Source organism: Lygodium microphyllum, chromosome 21 (genome assembly GCF_053477565.2).
Source record: "Lygodium microphyllum isolate KBCC chromosome 21, Lygodium_microphyllum_v1.1.10, whole genome shotgun sequence".
Classification (NCBI taxonomy): domain Eukaryota; kingdom Viridiplantae; phylum Streptophyta; class Polypodiopsida; order Schizaeales; family Lygodiaceae; genus Lygodium; species Lygodium microphyllum.
In genome coordinates this window covers 97,851,683-97,871,591 of record NC_141155.1, presented here as the reverse complement: position 1 = coordinate 97,871,591, position 19,909 = coordinate 97,851,683, and the positions used below count along the sequence as shown (strand labels likewise).

The following is a 19,909-nucleotide window of genomic DNA, read 5'->3' as shown; positions in this document are numbered from 1 at the left end:
TCCCTTCAACTCTAGATCTTTTGCTTTGCTTCAAGCTTGGTAAAAGTACGAACACAAAGCATCTCAGAAAGATCCCAGAGGCTCACAAGAGCATCTGCACTCCCCACTGCAAAGTACCTCCCAGTCGGATCAATGGCAAAACAATAACAACCTGCTGTGTGAGCATCAAGTGTGTGTAATGTAGAAAGAGATGGATAGGACAAGATATCCACCGTTCCATTCCCAGTTGTGAGGAAGAACAGTTCTCCCGTCGTATTCCACGCTATTTCATTCACCTCATAAGGAAACTTGCGCTTGTTGATTAGCTTGAACTTACGAACATCTATAATAGTCAGTTCATCATCTCTATTTCCAACAGCAATATGTGACCCATCAGGCTTGAAAGTGATATTTATATTCTCACCACTCAACTCCACTTGTTGGGAGCACTTACCAGTACGAGCATCCCAAAGACGCACAGTTCTATCTCCTGAAGCTGTTGTTAGTAAATCTGCATGCTTAGGATCCCATGAGGTGAATCTGCACTGTCTTGATCTGGATCATCCTTGAAAACATCAAAGCGTCCAATATGCTTGGGTTCCTTCTTTCCAACTCCTGGATATGGAGGCTTGGTATCATTAGGTATTTTTGATGTAGCTGAAGAAGGAGAAGGCAAAGTCCTGAACGAATACGTGTAACACGTTCACCAGCATCAGTTGTGCTTTCCACTTGACCTTGCTCAACATAGGCTGAAAGCATCTCATCATGTTCACCACTATGCCTCCAACTCCTCCCCACTATACTCATACGCAAAAAATAAATGTAAACACAACAACTAAGTATGTACAAAGTATCAAATCACACACACAACTTTCGGGTGGTTTTCACACCTCGAATGCACAGCAATACGACAGCGGAAGGAATCTCAGTGGATCTGACCAAAGTCAGTCGACCAAAGTCAGAGATGTTCTAGAATGGCCAATACCAACGATTGTCAAAGAAATACGCAGTTTTCTTGGATTGACACGATGATATAGGTCTTCATCAAAAACTATGCTTTGATTGCAGCACATCTGACGGACTTACTGAAGAAGCAAACATCCATTGCATGGTCAACTGCCGAACAAACTAGCTTAGATGGATTGAAGCAAAGTTTGGTATCAGCACCTATCCTAAAACTTCCAGACCTCAGTAAAGAGTTCGAGATAGTAACTGATGCTAGCACACTTGCCTTAGGATGTGTGCTCATGCAGGAAGGTCATCCTGAAGCATAGTCTTGAAGGAAACTGAAGAGCCATGAGAAGAATTATGCTACCCATGATCTAGAATTATTAGCTGTCATCCATGCTCTAAAGATTTGGAGACACTACCTATTGGGTAACAAGTTTACACTAGTGACTGATCATAAAAGTCTCAAGTGGATCTTTACCCAGAACTAGCTCAACATGAGGCAACGTTGGTGGATTGAAGTGCTGGAGGAGTATGACTTTGAAATCAAGTACTGACCTGGAAAGGAGAATGTAGTTGCCGATGCACTCAGCCACAAGGCATTCCTTAATTCTCTAATCTTGCAAAACCCATCAACAGCTAGATCTCTAGCCACAAAGGTGTCCATGCCAAGCAACCCAATACTTGAGCTAGCTAGAGAGGAAGCATACCATGATCCAGTCTATCAAAAGATGCTAAGGGAGATCCCTATCAAGGACCAAGATCAAAAGCTACAGGCTAAGTATCATGAATTCTCTATCAATAGTGGACTTATCTACTATAGAATGAGATCATGCATACCGGCAAGCCAATCACTTAAGCAGAAGATATTGTGGGAAGCTCATGATTCCCCTTTCTCAGGACATCCTGGCTATGCCGAGACTCTCAATGCAGTTAGGAAGAGCTACTATTGGGAGAGGCTTAAAGGTGACATTCTCAAATATGTCACTGAGTGTTTGTCTTGTCAATGTATCAAAGCCAAACATGTCAAAATGCCATGAAAGTTACAACCACTCGACATTCCCCAAATCAAAATCGGAATTCATCAATATGGACTTTGTTGTTGGCCTACCCCAAGTTTAGGGAGGATACAACTCCATCATGACTATGGTTGACATGCTTACTAAGGTTGCATACCTTATTCCAGTAAAGACAAACTATAAAGCCTCAGACATTGCAAGGTTGTTTATCAAGGAGATATTCAAACTACATGGGCTACCTAGAAGAATCATTAGTGATCGTGATTCTCTCTTCACATCATATTTCTGGAGAGCTATCTTTGAAGCCATTGGGACTCAACTATGTTTTAGTACAGCTTACCATCCCCAAACTAATGGCCAAACGGAGAGAGTCAATCAAGTCATCGAGGATATGCTTAGGGCACACTGCTGTCATGAACCAAAAAGGTGGATTCAATACTTGCCTTTGGTGGAATTTGCCTACAATGCTTCTTAGCAACAAAGCATTTAGATGACCCCTTTTCAAGCATTGTATGGTCATGGTTGTCGAAGTCCCCTAAACTTCTCAGATCCAACCTTGAGGGTTGAAGCTTCAAGGCAGATATTGGAAGAGATGGATGACCAAGTAAAGTCAATAAGATAGGACATCCAAGCTTCCAAGGATAGACAAAAGGCCTACGCGAATTTGAAGCATCAAGATAGAACCTTCGAGGAAGGAGAAATGGTCTTCATTCGCGTATGCCCAAAGAAGAGTTCCCTATCCTTAGGAGATTGCAAGAAGCTAAGTCAAAGGTATTGTGGACCATACAAGATCCTCAAGTGCCTAGGACCTAATGCTTATAGACTACAACTCCCTGAGAACCTAAAGGTTCATAATGTATTCCATATCAGCCTATTGAAGAAGTATGTACCAAATCCTAGTCATGTACTTGATGACCAACAAGTTGTAATGCCTAGTCAAGGAGTCCTTGAACTACGGCCTGACAGGATCTTAGATGTTAGGGAGAGACAATCTAGAACCTTGAGAGAATGCCTCGTCCAGTGGAAAGATTATCCTGAGGAGGATGCCACTTGGATAGATGAAAGCACTCTCAACCATCTATATCCCCAGTTTATCTCGAGATGAGAACATCTCAATTCCTCCAAGGGGGAGAGAATGTAATATTTCAGTTGAAAAATATTACTAGCCCACGTGAGACTCATGCAAGGGAATTTCGGCATCAAAGTTAGGGACAGTGCAAACTTTAACACGACGTATCATGATCTCCATTGGCAGAATCGAGACCAAGGTTTAAAGAAACCTGCATATTTTCATGTGAACCTCCTCTTAGGAGGAGGTCAAGGGGATAATTGAGAAGATTTATGGGATTTTTTTTAAAAATCCTTCTTTCCCCCTCAGCCAAAGGCTGTGCTGGAGGAGGGGGAGTAAGGCGGGGGTGCATAAGTCTCCTTACAGGAGGTCATGGGGGGGAGAATGGGCATGCATTTGGCCATGTGAGAGGGAGAGGTCTCCTCTCTCTACCCTATAAAAACCCCTTGTGGGGGGGAAAGTAAAAGGGAGAAAAGAGCTATAACGTCGCCAGTCTGAGAGAGAGAAGAGAGTAACATCGCCTCTATGTGCACTGTGAGGGGGGAGGAATTCCGCACAAGAGCCACCAGCTACTGCCGTGCTGCCATCGTTTGACTTCTGCCCACCAACAAACGTCATTGAAACTGGTCTCTTCTTCCTCCACGTGGTGGATTTCTGTGGGCCACATAAGCTTCCAAGAAGCTTCTTGGGAAGCTTCTAAGGGCCTCTTAGAAAGCCCCCTTTCCTGTGGGCTTTTAAAACCCCTTCCAAGTGGGTTTTATAACCGCCCCCCCCCCCTCCCCCCCCCGGGATTTAAGCACCCATTCCCGTGGGGTTCCACCCAAGTCCCCTTTCTTGTTGCAATTTCCACCCAAGTCCCCTTTCTCCTTGCAATTTTCACCCAAGTCCCCTTTAAGTTTGACTTACTCCAAGAATTAAACCCTTTTTCCCCCCCTTAGTTTCCCTAAAAGACAACATAGTCAGGTTTCTCAAAGCCTTCCCCTTAGCATTTGCACAAAGCCATTTCTATGGATTTCCCCCACACAAGTTCTTTAAAGGCTACCATGACATTCCCACTCAAGCCGAATTAGCAAGTTTTAAATCCTCTTTTCATTGGTTCCCCTCGAGTTCACTCTAACCACCGGATTCAAAAACCATCTTTCCTATTGCAACTCCCACAAGCCTATAAGGTCTTCCAAAGCCCAAGTCCACAAGATGAAGCATCAGTCAAGGAAGCTGATTCTCAAAGGGAATTGCGTGTGTGAGGGAGATAGGCCAAGATCATAAGTCTGCGGCCAAGGCAAGAAGGTCGAATACGTGATGGCTCCTAAAAAGGCACAAGGCGCAACCGTAGGAGGATCATCTCCTAACATCCATGTGGACATTTCACCACAAGTCTAGGTTTTCTTCCTAATTTTGATTTACGTTGTAATATTACAATTGTGCATGGATCATTTATGGAATTAGGATGCACTTTTTGATTGAAATACTTTGGCTAATAACCATAAGAATTTGCAAGGCATGGAAATGATTCCAGGGCTGCATGAAGTAGATTAATCTCTAGGAAATTGGCATAAATCTCAATCAATTACGTAAGTAGTTACGAGAGGTTTTGTAAATTCAGCATACGAATAATTCATTCAGAAATGAAATTAGGAAAAGGCTGCATGGTTTTTTTTAACATAAACCCTAAATGCTTAGCAGCATGAATTGTGAATGCATCAATGGAAATTATGCGGTAACTTAACATATGCTTTGATATTAACCAGAAAAGTTAGGGTTTGTAAATCTAATCATACGTAGGCAATGAATCATGTGATTACAAGAATGGTATCGTAAATATCTTCAAGAATAGACAAGTAAATTGGTTTGCCCTAAACACCTAAACCGCGAAGGAATCGCTTAGGAAGGGTTAAATCGATGCAACATATCCCAAAGTGCTAACTAGGGTCTAGCACGTTGAGGGCGTGACCTAGTCGCACTTATTGCCAAGTTGAAACTCTCATAACCTAAAGACCCATCCACATTCACGGAATGTAGGGACAATAGGACATACTTGCGAGACACGATCTAGGGTTTCTACCCTAAGGATCGCTTGCTAAAAAGATGAAACTCGGATGGAGTTGGAACCCTAGGACCGACGATGTCGGCCTAGTGCAATCAAGAATGGATTGGATATGAAGACACCCTAACCCTGTTTCCTATCTAATCATGATCCCATGATTAGAAGATGCCATTCGATGGGTAAAATAGTCCCATGGATTAGATGCGACACTTGTGCAACAAGTTGTAGAGTCGCATGATCTTGTGATTTGATCACAAGGGAATGGCAAAATTCCTCGGAATGAGATTGCCAGATTCTTGCGCAAGTTTATCTTGCAAGAGGATAAGTAGTCCTCCTGATATAGCACCTTTCTTGGGAAAAGTGACCAAGATAAGGGAATTAGATATTTGCTTGGAAGCAAAGGACCAATCAAAAATTTGGAGTAACATATTCACTGTTAATAGAACTTAAGGTATTGGTTAAAGTTGGGTTAATAGGGTACGGCCCTAACCCAAGGACATACGGGTTAACAAACAAACCCTTAGGGATCTTGCCAAGTCGCAATTGATCCCTGATCAAATGCTGGATGCATTCGGAGAGAAGGATTCACTCCTTAGCAGTTGGCAAAAAAAAAAATGACCACTGGAAATGATTGTGCTTGTAACAGTTTAAAGAGCATTGTTTTACTTTGTTTGCTCAAGGAATTAAAGGATGAAAAGATATCTAATGCTTCAAGTTGAAGGCCTGAAGGGAGAGGCAGCCTCAGTTACCCCCGACAGTTTGCCTGACCCTAACCAAGGGGGTTGTTAACCGCACCGAGAAGGTGGACCGAACCCGCCGCGAGAGGTCTCTCCATTGAGCGCTACTTGGAGCAAGAGGACGCTTGGGTGCCAGGGGGGCTTTGGCCGTAAATTCCTTACCTTTTGGGCCCTACACAAGAGGCCAACGTGACTCAGGATTGGATCTCGAGGCTCGCATACTAGTCTACGGGTAGAATCTTGGATTAGTAATCCCTATGGATTGTTGGATAGCCTTCGGGCAAATTATGGATAAGCCTACGGGCTGGACTTTATAAATGTATTCCAAAGATAAAAATGATAAGCTGTTGAAAAGGAACTTGTTTGACATTGCTTTTCTATGTCAAGTGCTATGATTACGTGAAGGAACCAGTGCCTAACGGGCTAATTAAAGAAGCTGTTTGATGCATGTCCAACTAAATGTGGTAGGTAATTAGACAACTAAAACAACTTGAAGAAAGTGCGATGGATGTGGCCATGGGTCCATCCTATGGATGGGTGGTCCTTGTTGGCCAGGAACTTTTCTCAATCATGATGGACAGCAGCAATATCATTTCAAAGGAAATGAATAGCAAGAGTGCTTACCTAGAGTCTAGGTTATAATAACCCTGGTTTACACTGTTTTAGGGGAATGAAATGGGACTATGCCTTATGCAGAGAGGTCGAGCCTTGCATCCCTCTCATTTCCCATTCTCTTTGAACCAAGTGCAGCGTGAATCCGCTTCAGCCCTGGCGTTTCTGCATAAAGTAGTTCGCTTGGGGTTCGATGTTATTTGCCATTTAGGAAATGACCATTGGAAAAAATCCTAATTCAGGTCAGTCCTAAGTGGGAACGGCCAGAATACTTCCGCTATGTGGCAGGCACGGAAAGTCCTAGATTGCAAACCCCATGACATCTCCTTTTCGATCTGTAGCTACAACAGCATCTTCAGATTCGTTATCTTCTGTGCTATTGTCTTCTCCACACCATACTTATTGAGAATTGAGAGCGGAATTTTGCTGCTGAGAAGTGCTTAAAAATAGCTAAAAATTACGAATATCAAGGGAAAAATATTCAACGACGAAGGCGGCGGCTCGACCTAGGACGATTTTAAGCGTTTAAGCGTCAAAGTGCTTTAAAGGCGTCCGAGTGACACTTGTTGATTTTTCATAATTTTTCAGACTGTCCTACGGGTTGAAAAGAGTTTTTTCCCAATGCAGAATGCCGAGCCGGATGCCCAGGATTTTTTAGAGCTCAATTCAGAGTCCGGACGGGGAAATGGCCAAGAAACCGATCAAGATGCGAAGAGGTGGACAAAATTTGGCCAAAATGGGCAAGTGACCCTTGGGAGCCCAAAGCTTAAATGTAGCATGAAAATTTTCATGCATGGAAGAGAGAAAATCATGGAGAGAAGGTGTGGCCTGTAGGTGCCGAAAAATGCGCTATGTGATGGAGGGGCATCATGCTGCCTACAAACAACCCATGCCAATGATCATTGCCCTTCAATCCCCCTTGGATGCCGATCATTTTGCCGTGCTTCGCTCCTCCAATGGTGGTCTCTATGAAGATCTCTTAAATCAGTCTTTCTCTCTCCTCCCTCTCTCTCTTCTAAGGGCAGATTCATGTGGTGAAGAAGAAGAAGAAGAATGGATGACGGATGCTTGTCCAATGAAGACCGGATTGCTCCCTGGTTCAAGAGCAAGGAATATTGTTGATTGTGGACTGTCATGAGCATTAATGGTGGCTGGAAATCAGTCCCGAGATATGACAAATAAAAACCTGCAACCCGCAAAGAACAGTAATCTCATTTTTACAAAGGAAATTGTTGTTTTATGCAATTTGCTTCATGAATATTTGTTCCCATGGGATGATTATGCATTATGTTATTGTTTGCTATGAGTTTGATCAATTTATGCTCAGAAAATCAGAAAATCACAAGTGTTGTGACTGATATTAATAGTGTAAAACCTGTAAAACACGTGAAATATGGAAAAATTGGGTGTTTTTGGTATATAAATGGAAAATACAATAAGACACACCAACTAAATTTGTGTTTTTGCTGCAAATAAACCTAAGGGCCACAGCCCACAACTCATTTTGTATTTTTAGTTATTTAATATTGCAAAAAAATACAATAAAAATAGAGAAAATGGGGAAAAATAAGGAAAAAATGGATTTTGACTGCCGAAAATTAAGGAGAAATAAGATTCATGTTTGTGGATGTATGGGGGGTCTGAAGTATGAGGTTTAGGCTCAGTTCAGCCCTACCTTTATGTTTTAATGAGTTTTTATTGCTTTTCATACAACAAAAACATGGAAATGAATCCTAAACCGATCAATAATGCACAATCTAAACGGGTGAGGGGGTAGAGTGTATAAAAGGTGTTTAAATGCTGAATGAAATGATGAAAATATTGCTGGTTTTTATGCATATCATATAGATCGGTCGTTAATTTAAAGTAAGGCCCTAGTAGCACGAGGGTTTCTCAGTGCTAGGTTCATGCAACGCCGCATACGAGTGATAGTCAAAATCATTGAAAGAATGTTTTTGCACTAAGCACAATGCTGATTTTCTATTGATTGTGCACTAAACCATTCACATTATGCACTATGCATGGTTCATGGTATCGAAGGAACATCTCCTAGACTGCATAGCAATTGTTTTCTTAGGAGTTTGACCCATGATTGAGAGTGTGAGGTTATCCCTTGTTGTAGCGTAGAGGGTCAGTTTCCTAAGGGACTGTGAAGTGAGGAAGCATGGTATATCTCCTGGAAATACGAGAAATATAAAAGAGAGGAGTTTGTGTTCGTTTGTGTTATAAGTTTAGCAGCGCATCAAAGGGCCAATCCCTGAGATGTAGGAGAGCTGCAGTGGGGCTCCGACTATCAGTCGGTGGAGTGCCTCCCATATGTGTGTGATCGTGGCATTGCCAATGTATAAGGGTTCTCCCTTTGAGGAGTTTTAGGGAAACGTTGGACTATGAACTATAAACGCAGGAATTAAGCTTCAGGGCAGTGTGTCCCTTAGCATTAGATTGACGCTCCTGGTCTGCGAGGCCGTGAGGGTGTTTGTGTGTCATGAGCATGAGGTCCAACTAGTGCCATAGCTAGTGCCGGCCCATTTTAGGTCCCATCAATGGTGCTCTACTGGGAGCTGCCTATAAGTGGCGGTTTTCGAATCTAGGGTTTCAAGGGACCCTAAATTATCCATAAAATGGGGTTTGTTCAAGGATGGAAAAACTTGGCTTTCCCCATACAAAACTTACTAATGGACTTAGTTAGTTATGTAGAGCATGAGTCCTCTGCAGAAGATCATTTATGTGATGAAAAGAGTAGCCCATTAGTGGTTACCCCATCCTCTAATACAATGGCATGGGCCGAGGTTCGCCTTGGTGTGGTCTCTACCCAAGAGAAATCATGTTTAACCATCCATCAACCTAGAGGGCATGAAACAAGCATGTTGGAAACTAGGGTAGTTATGGCATCAACAAGTTATCATGCTAAAGCCATGATGCCATGGGAAAGTGCTGATATACGATGGAATATGCTTGTGGTTGAAACATCCCGTGTAATGGGCCACCATGACGACATAGTAGGCATCACAAGGATGTTAGAAGCCCTAGCTATCAAGGGAAAACCGTTGCTTAAAAGGCACGGTTCCAAAGTTTTAAGAAGTGGTAATGATAAATCTGCTTTAGATAAGGACCAAACGCTCTTATATAAAACCGTTATGGACTTTCCTTTTAAAGGGAAAGGTATGGAAGACCCTCTAAGAGGGGATCAAAATGACATGTTGAAACTTATAGGACTCCCTAGACCACTCAGTGAGTTGGCAGAAAGGGATGTCAATGAGGATATTAACCCCCCTACACCGGAAAGGGTGGGAATGGAAGAGGTTAAAGATCCTAAGAGGCTGGACCCAGATCATGGTGAATATGAAGATTTTAATGACCCGGTGTTGATCCCAAAAGGAAGGACTAAATGTCCTCCTCTTTATAGGGATCTCCTAGTGTTTTATGGGTTGCCAGATGAGGATCCAATGATTCATTTAAGAGAATATGACCTAACTTGCATTGCAAGTGGGTTCGAAGATATACATCGGATGCTCGTATTCCCAAGTACCCTAAAGGGAGAGGCAAGGAAATGGTACTGGAGCCTCCCAAGAGGGTCGATCAAATCATTTGAGGAGTCTTGTAATAGATTTCTAGATGAGTATGAAAAGAAGCTCCCTATGATTCAGGTCTTAAGGCAGCTTATGCAGTTTAGACAAGAGTCTTATCTTTCTGTTAAAGAGTATGCTAGAGCCTTTGATAGTACTCTTAGGCTTTGACCAAGAAGAGCCAGTGCACTACCAAATGATGTGCTATGTGAGCTCTTTTTGAATGGCTTAGAGATTAATATGCAAATCCAAGTGGGACTGCGGAATCCTAAGTCGTTAAGGGAAGAAAAAATGCAAGCCATTGATTATGAGGGTCATATTCAGAGATGTTGGGAAAACTTTTGGAGTTTTCCCGGCTCAATACAAGTGCATCCTAGCTTCCAACCATTTCTGCAAGAAGACAGCTCGCTTGTTGATACCAAGGCAACCTATGAGGAGAACCTTGGTGGCCAAAATCGCAAAGCAGAAAATGGCCATCCTATGAGTAGTAATAACATGCCTCTCAGTGAACAGGTGCCAAGCCATGTAAGTCCCATTAGGACTTGTAACACTTCCACGAGAGGTAGTTGTGATGGCAACATGGATAGAACCAATGGGCCTATGAGTGTTGATAAGCATTCTGTGTGTGGTTCTAATTTTGTTGCTAGTAAGGCTCTTGAGAGACCTTTGGTGTCGGAATCATGCTTCCGGGTGGATGTTGTTCCCTTCAGTGAAAGCATGGTTCTTATGAAAAAAAATTTGCAGCATGGACGTAAGCAAGTAAAGACATCTTTTATAAAGAGGATGCAAAGTGCTAAAAGTCCACATGTGCTTCACAAATGTCATAAGGATGTGAGGCCATTTGGCCATAGGGATAAGTTTGCATTGAGTTCGTCAAAACAATGCAGCAAATTGAGGGAATGCAAGAATATTAAGGGAAATGTGAGATGGGTTTGGAGACCCAAAATCTCCAAAAGTATGGCAGGAGTGTCAGATGCAAGGCCAAGGATCCCATCTGGATATATTTTATCGAACCCCCAAAAGGGTAAGATTGGATATACATCTGACCATGTACACTGCCTTGGGATACACCCATGTGATGTGCTTAGGCTTGAAGTTCTACCTAGTTTGGGTCGCAGCAATACATTGCTAAGCATCAAAAGACCTGTTTTAGACAGAAGTCCTAGTGGCCCTGTTCTGCTAGCCTGCTAGGCAGCCATTCTAGGAGTTCTTGTTAGTTGTGAGGCAGTTAGAGAAGCCTGTCGAAGGAACAAAAAAGATGATAAAGAAAAAGAAACCTTGAATATCTTAAAGACAATAAATATATACAAAGGTGTGTAAAAAGGGGTTCTAACCCCTATAAAAATAGAGAAGAAAAGAAATGAAAATGTATACACAGTTGATCATTGCCTTGTGAAGGCCTAGTAGGTTCCTGGGGATGAGTTAGACCCGGGGCCGATACGTTGTCTTCCTAGGGGTGGCATATTGCTGGAAAAGAAGAAATTAAGGAAGGTTGAAGCGAAAATAAAAGTGAGCGTCAGAAAAGGATTAAGTGTCACCTTGCGAGGGCTTGGTAGGTTCTTGGGTACTGAGACAGGACCTGAGGCCGATGCCCTGTTCTCCTTGGGTCACTACGCTCAGCTCCCTCCTTTTTACACGCCCAAGTATGTCAATAAAATAAAAACCTGAAAGAAGAAATGTGCTACAAGAAAATACTTCTTGATTAGGCTATAGGAGTCCTCACCTAGCAGGAGCTCCTAATTGTGTTGACCTTAGTTAGGTAGGTAGTTCAGACCACCACTTAGGGCAACCTCTTTGATAGGTTTTTTAGTTTGGCCGTGTTGGAGCGGTTGGTTAGTGACTGGTTATGTGCTGATATGTTCGTGGGTTCGACGGACTGAGTCGCCCTATTCCGTGATCGCCAATGAGAGCGAAACTTTCCTGCTGAGAAGTGCTTAAAAATAGCTAAAAATTATGAATATCAAGGGAAAAATATTCAACGACGAAGGCGGCGGCTCGACCTAGGACGATTTTAAGCGTTTAAGCGTCAAAGTGCTTTAAAGACGCCCGAGTGAAACTTGTTGATTTTTCATAATTTTTTAGACTGTCATGCAGATTGACAAGAGTTAGTGGCCAATGCGGAATGTCGAGCCGGACGCCCAGGATTTTTCAGAGCTCAATTCAGAGTCCGGACGGGGAAATGGCCAAGAAACCGGTCAAGATGTGAAGAGGTGGACAAAATTTGGCCAAAATCGGCGAGTGACCCTTGGGAGCCCAAAATTTAAATGTAGCCTGAAACTTTTCATGCATGGAAGAGAGAAAATCGTGGAGAGAACGCGTGGCCTATAGGCGCCGAAAAATGCGCTATGTGGATGGAGGGGCATCATGCTGCCTACAAACACCCCATGCCAATGATCATTGCCCTTCAATCCCCCCTAGATGCCGATCATTTCGCCGTGCTTCGCTCCTCCAATGGCGGTCTCTATGAAGATCTTTGAAATCAGTCTTTCTCTCTCCTCCCTCTCTCTCTTCTAAGGGCAGATTCATGTGGTGAAGAAGAAGAAGAAGAATGGATGACGGATGCTTGTCCAATGAAGACCGGATTGCTCCGTGGTTCAAGAGGAAGGAAGATTGTTGATTGTGGACTCTCATGAGCATTAATGGTGGTTGGCAATCAGTCCCGAGATATGACAAATAAAAACCCGCAACCCGCAAAGAATGGTAATCTCATTTTTACAAAGGAAATTGATGTTTTATGCAATTTGCTTCATGAATATTTGTTCCCATGGGATGATTATGCATTATGTTGTTGTTTGCTATGAGTTTGATCAGTTTATGCTCAGAAAATCAGAAAATCAGAAAATCACAAGTGTTGTGGACAAAAATTAATAGTGTAAAACCTGTAAAACACGTGAAATATGGAAAAATTGGGTGTTTTTGGTATATAAATGAAAAATACAATAAGACACACCAACTAAATTTGTGTTTTTGCTGCAAATGAACCTAAGGGCCACAACCCACAACTCATTTTGTAATTTTAGTTATTTAATATTGCAAAAATACAAGAAAACTAGGAAAAATGGGAAAAAAATAAGAGAAAAATGGATTTTGAGTGCCGAAAATTAAGAAAAAATAAGATTCATGTTTGTGGATGTATGGGGGATCTAAAGTATGAGGTTTAGCCTCAATTCAGTCCTACATTTATGTTTTAGTGAGTTTTTATTGCTTTTCATACAACAAAAACATGTAAATGAATCCTAAACCGATCAATAATGCACAATCTAAATGGGTGAGGGGGTAGAGTATATAAAAGGTGTTTAAATGCTGAATGAAATGATGAAAAGCTTGCTGGTTTTTATGCATATCATATAGATCGGTCATTAATTTAAAGTAAGGACCTAGTAGCACGAGGGTTTCTCAGTGCTAGGTTCATGCAACGCCGCATACGAGTGATAGTCAAAATCATTGAAAGAATGCTTTTGCACTAAGCACAATGCTGATTTTCTATTGGTTGTGCACTAAACCATTCACATTATGCACTATGCATGGTTCATGGTATCGAAGGAACATCTCCTGGACTGCATAGCAATTGTTTTCTTGGGAGTTTGACCCACGATTGAGAGTGTGAGGTTATCCCTTGTCGTAGCAATGGTTTCTTTATCAATGGTTTTCTTGTTTCTTGGACTAGCAAGAAATAACATTGTGTTGTTGTTTCCACTATAGAGGCTAAATATGTAGCTGCATCTTTAGCGGCTTGAGAGTTAGTATAGCTTCGACAAGTTCTATTAGATATTGGCCATCCTCCTCTCTCCAACAACACACCACTTCGATGTGATAATCAAAGTGCTATTAGTCTTGCTAAATACTATATTCAACATAACAAGTCTAAGCATATTGCAGTGCATTATCATTATGTTCAATATGAAGTAAAGAAAGGCATGATCATGATTGAACATTGTCCAAGTGATATGATGACTACAGATATATTCACCAAGGGACTCAATGAAGCATGCTTCAGTCTACTATGCTCAAATCTTAGAGTTGTCTCAACTTCAATCTTTGGGAATTAATCTACTATGACATTATAGTGTCATTGTACATGCTCCTTGTAGGCACCATACACTTTACATATGCACATACACCTCAGGCCTCTTGGTTATCTTTGTGCATACATATTCAGTTTCACTTCATATGCACAAATTCACTTTACATGCACACAATAATCCTTCTTGATCATGTGAAGTGCTTTTTTTCATCCGTAGCTAGAGACCTTTGTTTGAGTTGGGGTGTTGGAGCTATATTTAGCTCACCCTATCTAGACTAGGTCTCATCTATATATATGTATATTGTGATCAACATGATATAGTCTTTGGGAGTGTATATGGTTTGTCTCTTCTCTCCCTATTGTGTCTTTACATATCTTCTCTCTCTACATCTCAATACTTTTGTCTTTGTACATTTTTTCTCCTATCAAACCATGCACGACATCAATAACATCAATAATTGGCTCAATAATTGCCATTCCTCAAGATTAGAAGGATAGATATCTACAAATAAAAACAAAATTTATCATAGTAAAACCTTATACCAAGTTTAATAAAAGAAAATTATTGAGAATGAAATACTTATAATTTGGTGTGTGCAATGGAAGAATTAAAGCTCCAAGTTTGAAATCTTGGATCCTACCCTTCAAAGCAAAGATGAAAGAGCTTGAAATCTTTGTCTTTTCTTGTATTTTTCTTGTTGCATGGTAATCCAGCTACCTTCACTAATAATGAAAGAAATTCATCTTACCTCTCTTTGGAATGAGAGAAAAGAGACAAGAACAACAAAACAAGGGGGGGGAAAAGATGAATACTAAGCTTTTTGATCATTTGAATTTAGTTACAATTGTCATTATTACATAATCCTCGATATGTCATTACTGTAAAGTGATCAAGGCCCAATTTCATTAATGTAAAGGATATCACAATCACAATGATGAGACGATGAATCTAGATATTCATAATAAAAATCATAATAATATTGTATCAATATTTATAAAATGATTTTTTTATTTTTCAAAAATAGAACTTCTATTTACGGATGCTTTGCTCTCATTGGTCTAGAGTACCCTCTCTTTACATGTATTTCCTAGATAGGAAATGTAGGAAATTCATTGATATTTCCTATATATGTATCCATGTATTTCCTATATATAACTAGGGAATCAAATTTCCTACATCTACTAGTAGGGAATTACACATCAAAAGAGAGAATTTCCTGCATTCTTTCAGAATTCCCTATATAAGAGAATAGGATATTCTGATTCTTCACTTCTAATAGTAGGGAATTATAGATCATTGTAGTGAATTCCTATGTTCTCTCAAAATTCCCTACATAAGAGGATATAAGAATGTCATTCCCCACTTTTAATAGTAGGGATTTCTATATACGTATGAAGAACTGCCTACATTCTCTCAAATTTCTCTATATAGAAGAATACACAAAATTCAAGCATTGCTCTAGGTATTTAAGATCTAGCTTATTAAAAATGTTCAAATTTGTTAAAGTTGGAATTGACCATATGAAGGTGCCTAACAACCATCTATCCCAAGTACACACATATACACACGTATACATGCATGCAAACACACACACACGCCCTCTCCACACCTAGTTAAAAAGTCATATCTAGATGCAATTATGGACTTATTTTCCTCGTATTAAATGTTAGAAAACTCATTGGAATTGGCCCCCATATTATAGAGATAATGTCTGTATGTGGAGATATAAAAGCTCCAAGCAAGGTTGGTATTGCCTGGCTATGACTGCCATGGAAGATTGGTGAAGATAGAGTAAGAAAATGAACTCATTGGTTGGACTTGAGCTAAGCCGAGTTGAAGAGACACTAGAAGGGAGGTTTACCGATCTGAACTGATGTATGACATGCTCACCATGGCTCTGATACCATGTAAAAACATGGATTTAGTGTTGAGAGAGAGAGAGAGAGAGTACGAGAGAGATACACAAGACATGCTTCCAAAGAATGATTCATATTGATGTAGAGTTAGTATATATAGGTGAGACCCAAGTCAAGTGAGAGATGATATATATAGTTGTAACATCCCCACTCAAACAAAGATCTCTGGTTGCGAGTGAAAAAACCCTTGGGGAGAACAAGGGAAAAACCCGAGCCCCTACACATACCTACGATACAAAAATGATTTACTATAAAGTTTTCTTGAATACAGTGATACATGCCTCAATTAGTGAGACAAGAACTTGGAACAATACCAAGTGCATGTCTTAATGAACTAAAGCGAGCTTCACTAAGAGATTTTGTGAAGATGTCAGCAACCATTTGATCACTGGGACATTGCTCCACCATAATGGAACCTTTCTTGACTTCATGTCGAACATAATGATAATGAATAGCAATATGCTTTGATTTACTATGTTGTATATAGTCTTTGGTAAGACTAATAGCACTTTAGTTGTCACATCAAAGAGATGTACTAGATGATGAAGGATGTCCCAAATCTACAAGTAGTTGTCGAAGCCAAACTAGCTCGCGAGCTACTAATGATGCAGCAATATATTCGGCCTCAGTTATAGAAACCGCAACACATCGTTGTTTCTTACTGGACCAAGAAACCAAACATCCATTTACAAAGAAACAATTCCCACTTATAGATCGCATGGATAAATGTGAACTTGCCCAATCAGCATCTGTATATCCAATAAGGTCAAGAGAAGTTGAAGAAGATAAAGAAGAATCCTCTCGACGACGATAAATAAGACCAAACTTCTTAGTACCCTTGAGGTACTTAAGAATACGTTTTGCGACACTCCAATGAATAGTGGAAGGGGAAGAAAGATAATGTCCCAAAAAGTTAGCTGCAAATAAAATATATGGTCTTGTGTTTAAACCAATAAATTGAAGACAACCAACAAGATTAGCAAAAGGTTGATGAATGGCTGACTCTTCATTGCGTGTTGTAGATGTACCCTTGGTAGAGCTCGAAAGAATGGGAGTGTTGGCAGAGTGCGCATTTGTCAACCCAAACTTCTTAACAATATCATTAATAAACTTTGTTTGGTGAAGAAGAAGAATGCCTTGTTGTCGGTGTCCTTGAACTTGAATACCCAAACAAGAATGTATCTCACCAAGATCCACCATTTCAAATGCAGTCGATAAAAGCTTCTTCATAGCATCCAAGAAAGCAATATTATTTGACACAAGAATAGTATCATCAACATATAGAGCAAGAATAATAAAACATTTGTCCTCCCTTTTGATGTAAATATTTGGGTCAGCAAAACATGCAACAAAACCTTTAGATGTGAGGAACTGATCAATCTTAATATACCAAGCACGAGAGGCTTGCTTCAATCCATATAATGCACGATGAAGATGGCATACAAGATGCTCCTTTCCTACAATCATTAAACCTTCAGGTTGCTCCATATAGATTTCTTCTTCAAGATCTCCATTGAGAAAATTCGTTTTAACATCCATTTGGTGAATTTCTAGATCAAATAGTGTTGCAAAATCCAAAAGCATACGAACAGTTGTGGAGCGCACAAGGCGAGAAAATGTTTCTTGATAATCTACTCGTGCAATCTGGGAGTAACCTTTTGCAACAAGTCATGCTTTAAACTTATCAAACGAGCCATCAGCTTTGGTCTTGGTTTTATAAACCCATTTACATTTGATAGGAACACGATTTGGGGGGAGTTCAGTAAGAATCCATGTACCTTTGGAGATTAAAGAATGGTACTCAGCTTACATAGCTTCTTGCCATTGATCCTTTTGAGACAAATTTATAGCTTCCATATACAATATTGGATCCTCTTGGACAGACATAGCATCATCAAAGACATCATATTCAATAGAATAGAATCCATGCTCTATCTCAATAGGAAGATCGACATATATCTCCAAATTTTCATCAATCTTCTTTGGAGGTGAAGGAGGTTTATGATCATCAGAATTAGTAGACTCACAAATCAAGTAAGGAAATGCACTAAGCAAAGACTGTGTATCATCTAAAACATCTGACGACCATGTGCCACCCATAGTCTTCTCATCAAATATAGCATCACGACTAATGATAACCTTTTGAGTAGAAGGATCATAAAATTTGTAACCTTTGGAATGATCTGAATAACCAAGAAAAATAGCCTTCAAACCTGGAGGATCCAACTTATGTCGAGTGTCCTTGGGCACATGAATATAAGCAATGCAGCCAAATGTGCAAAAGTGAGAGACTGAAGGTGTCTTCCCTGTCCAGATTGTTATAGGAATTTTACCAGCAAGTGCAGTTGTTGGAAGATGATTTTGAATAAAAACGGCTGTTAGAAGTGCTTCAGTCCAAAACTTTCGAGACAAACCAAAGTGTATAAGCATGCAACGTATAGCATTAAGAATAGTGCGATTTTTGCACTCAGCAACACCATTTTGCTGAGGAGAATAAGGAACTGTAAACTCATGATGAATACCTTGATCCTTACAAAAGTCATCAAATAGATTGGATACATATTCACCGCCATTGTCACTACGAAGAGTCTTTATAGAGAATCCAGTTTGAAGCTCCACACTTATCTTGTATTGTTTAAATATAGATAAAGCCTCAAACTTATGTCGAAGAAGATAGACATGTGTGTACCATGAGAAATCATCAATGAAAGTTATAAAATATCGATATTGAGACTTTGAGGCAAGAAAAGGACCGCAAATATCGGTATGAACCAAATCCAAGAGAGCACAGGAATGTGATGAAGTAGAAGTGTGGAAAGGCGAACGATGGTGTTTTCCAAGTGCACAGTACTCACATATTCCCATACATGGATGAGATTTAAGATCCATACCTTGCACAAGACCATGACGATGAAGATCAAGAATTTTGGCAAAATAGGAGTGTGCAAATCGTTGATGCCATAATTTGCAATCTACATCTCCAGGGGCAGTAACAACATTTGCAACCGTATCATTCAATGATAGCTCAAATAGATTACCATGTCGAGGAGCCACTGCTATAGTATGTATGTCTTTCTCTATACGACATTGATTATGATCAAAGCCAACAAACAAACCAAGATCAACTAGACGAGCAACAGAAAGAAGATTTCTTTGCAAATCTAGAACATGAAGAACTCCTCTTAATATTCTAGGGGATGAAATAGTCCCCAGATATAAATCACCCACTCCTTTGACTTGACAATTCGTATCATCCGCAAGGTAAACAAACTTCTTGACAAGAAGAGAATGATAATTGTGAAGCCACTGCAATTGGTATGTCACGTTTCCAGTGGCACCTGAATCAACGATGAATAGAGAACCATCATGAACATGAAGTACCTTTTCTGGAGAGATATCATGATGGACAAAATTGAGCTCCTGATGAGTATGATCATCATCAGTTGTAGTTTGTTGAATAATATAAGCTCAAGAACGTTCTTCATCATATCTACGTTTATAACACAAGATCCTTTATATGAACATGATGTATTTGTTTAACAAGGATGATATCCACTTTGACAAAGCATGTATATCTCTTATTGAATATTCTCAATGTCATGAGCATCATTTGGAAAAATCTGATGCTGTTTTGGTCACTCGTGAACAAAGGATTTTGATGTTTCTTTTGTTGTTTGAAGCGTCCCGCTTCAAGTTCCAAGTAGGGCATCCACCCTACTGAAAACATGAAGCGGGACGCTTGCAAACAACAAAAGAAACATCAAAATCCCTTTGTTCACGAGTGACCAAAACAGCATCAGATTTTTCCAAATGATGCTCATGACATTGAGAATATTCAATAAGAGATATACATGCTTTGTCAAAGTGGATATCATCCTTGTTAAACAAAATAGTGGTGATATTGTCATATAAAGGATCTTTGATGGTATGAAGAAGTTGAGTAACAATTTGATTTTTAGCAACAAGAGCGCAGGCAACACCAAGCTGATTGATA

At 40.3% G+C, this 19,909-nt stretch overlaps 1 pseudogene; it reads right to left on the bottom strand.

The window, feature by feature from the left end:
* Positions 1-11: 11 nt before the first annotated feature.
* LOC148018333 (THO complex subunit 3 pseudogene) lies at positions 12-3,633 on the bottom strand (annotated as a pseudogene).
* Positions 3,634-19,909: the final 16,276 nt, after the last annotated feature.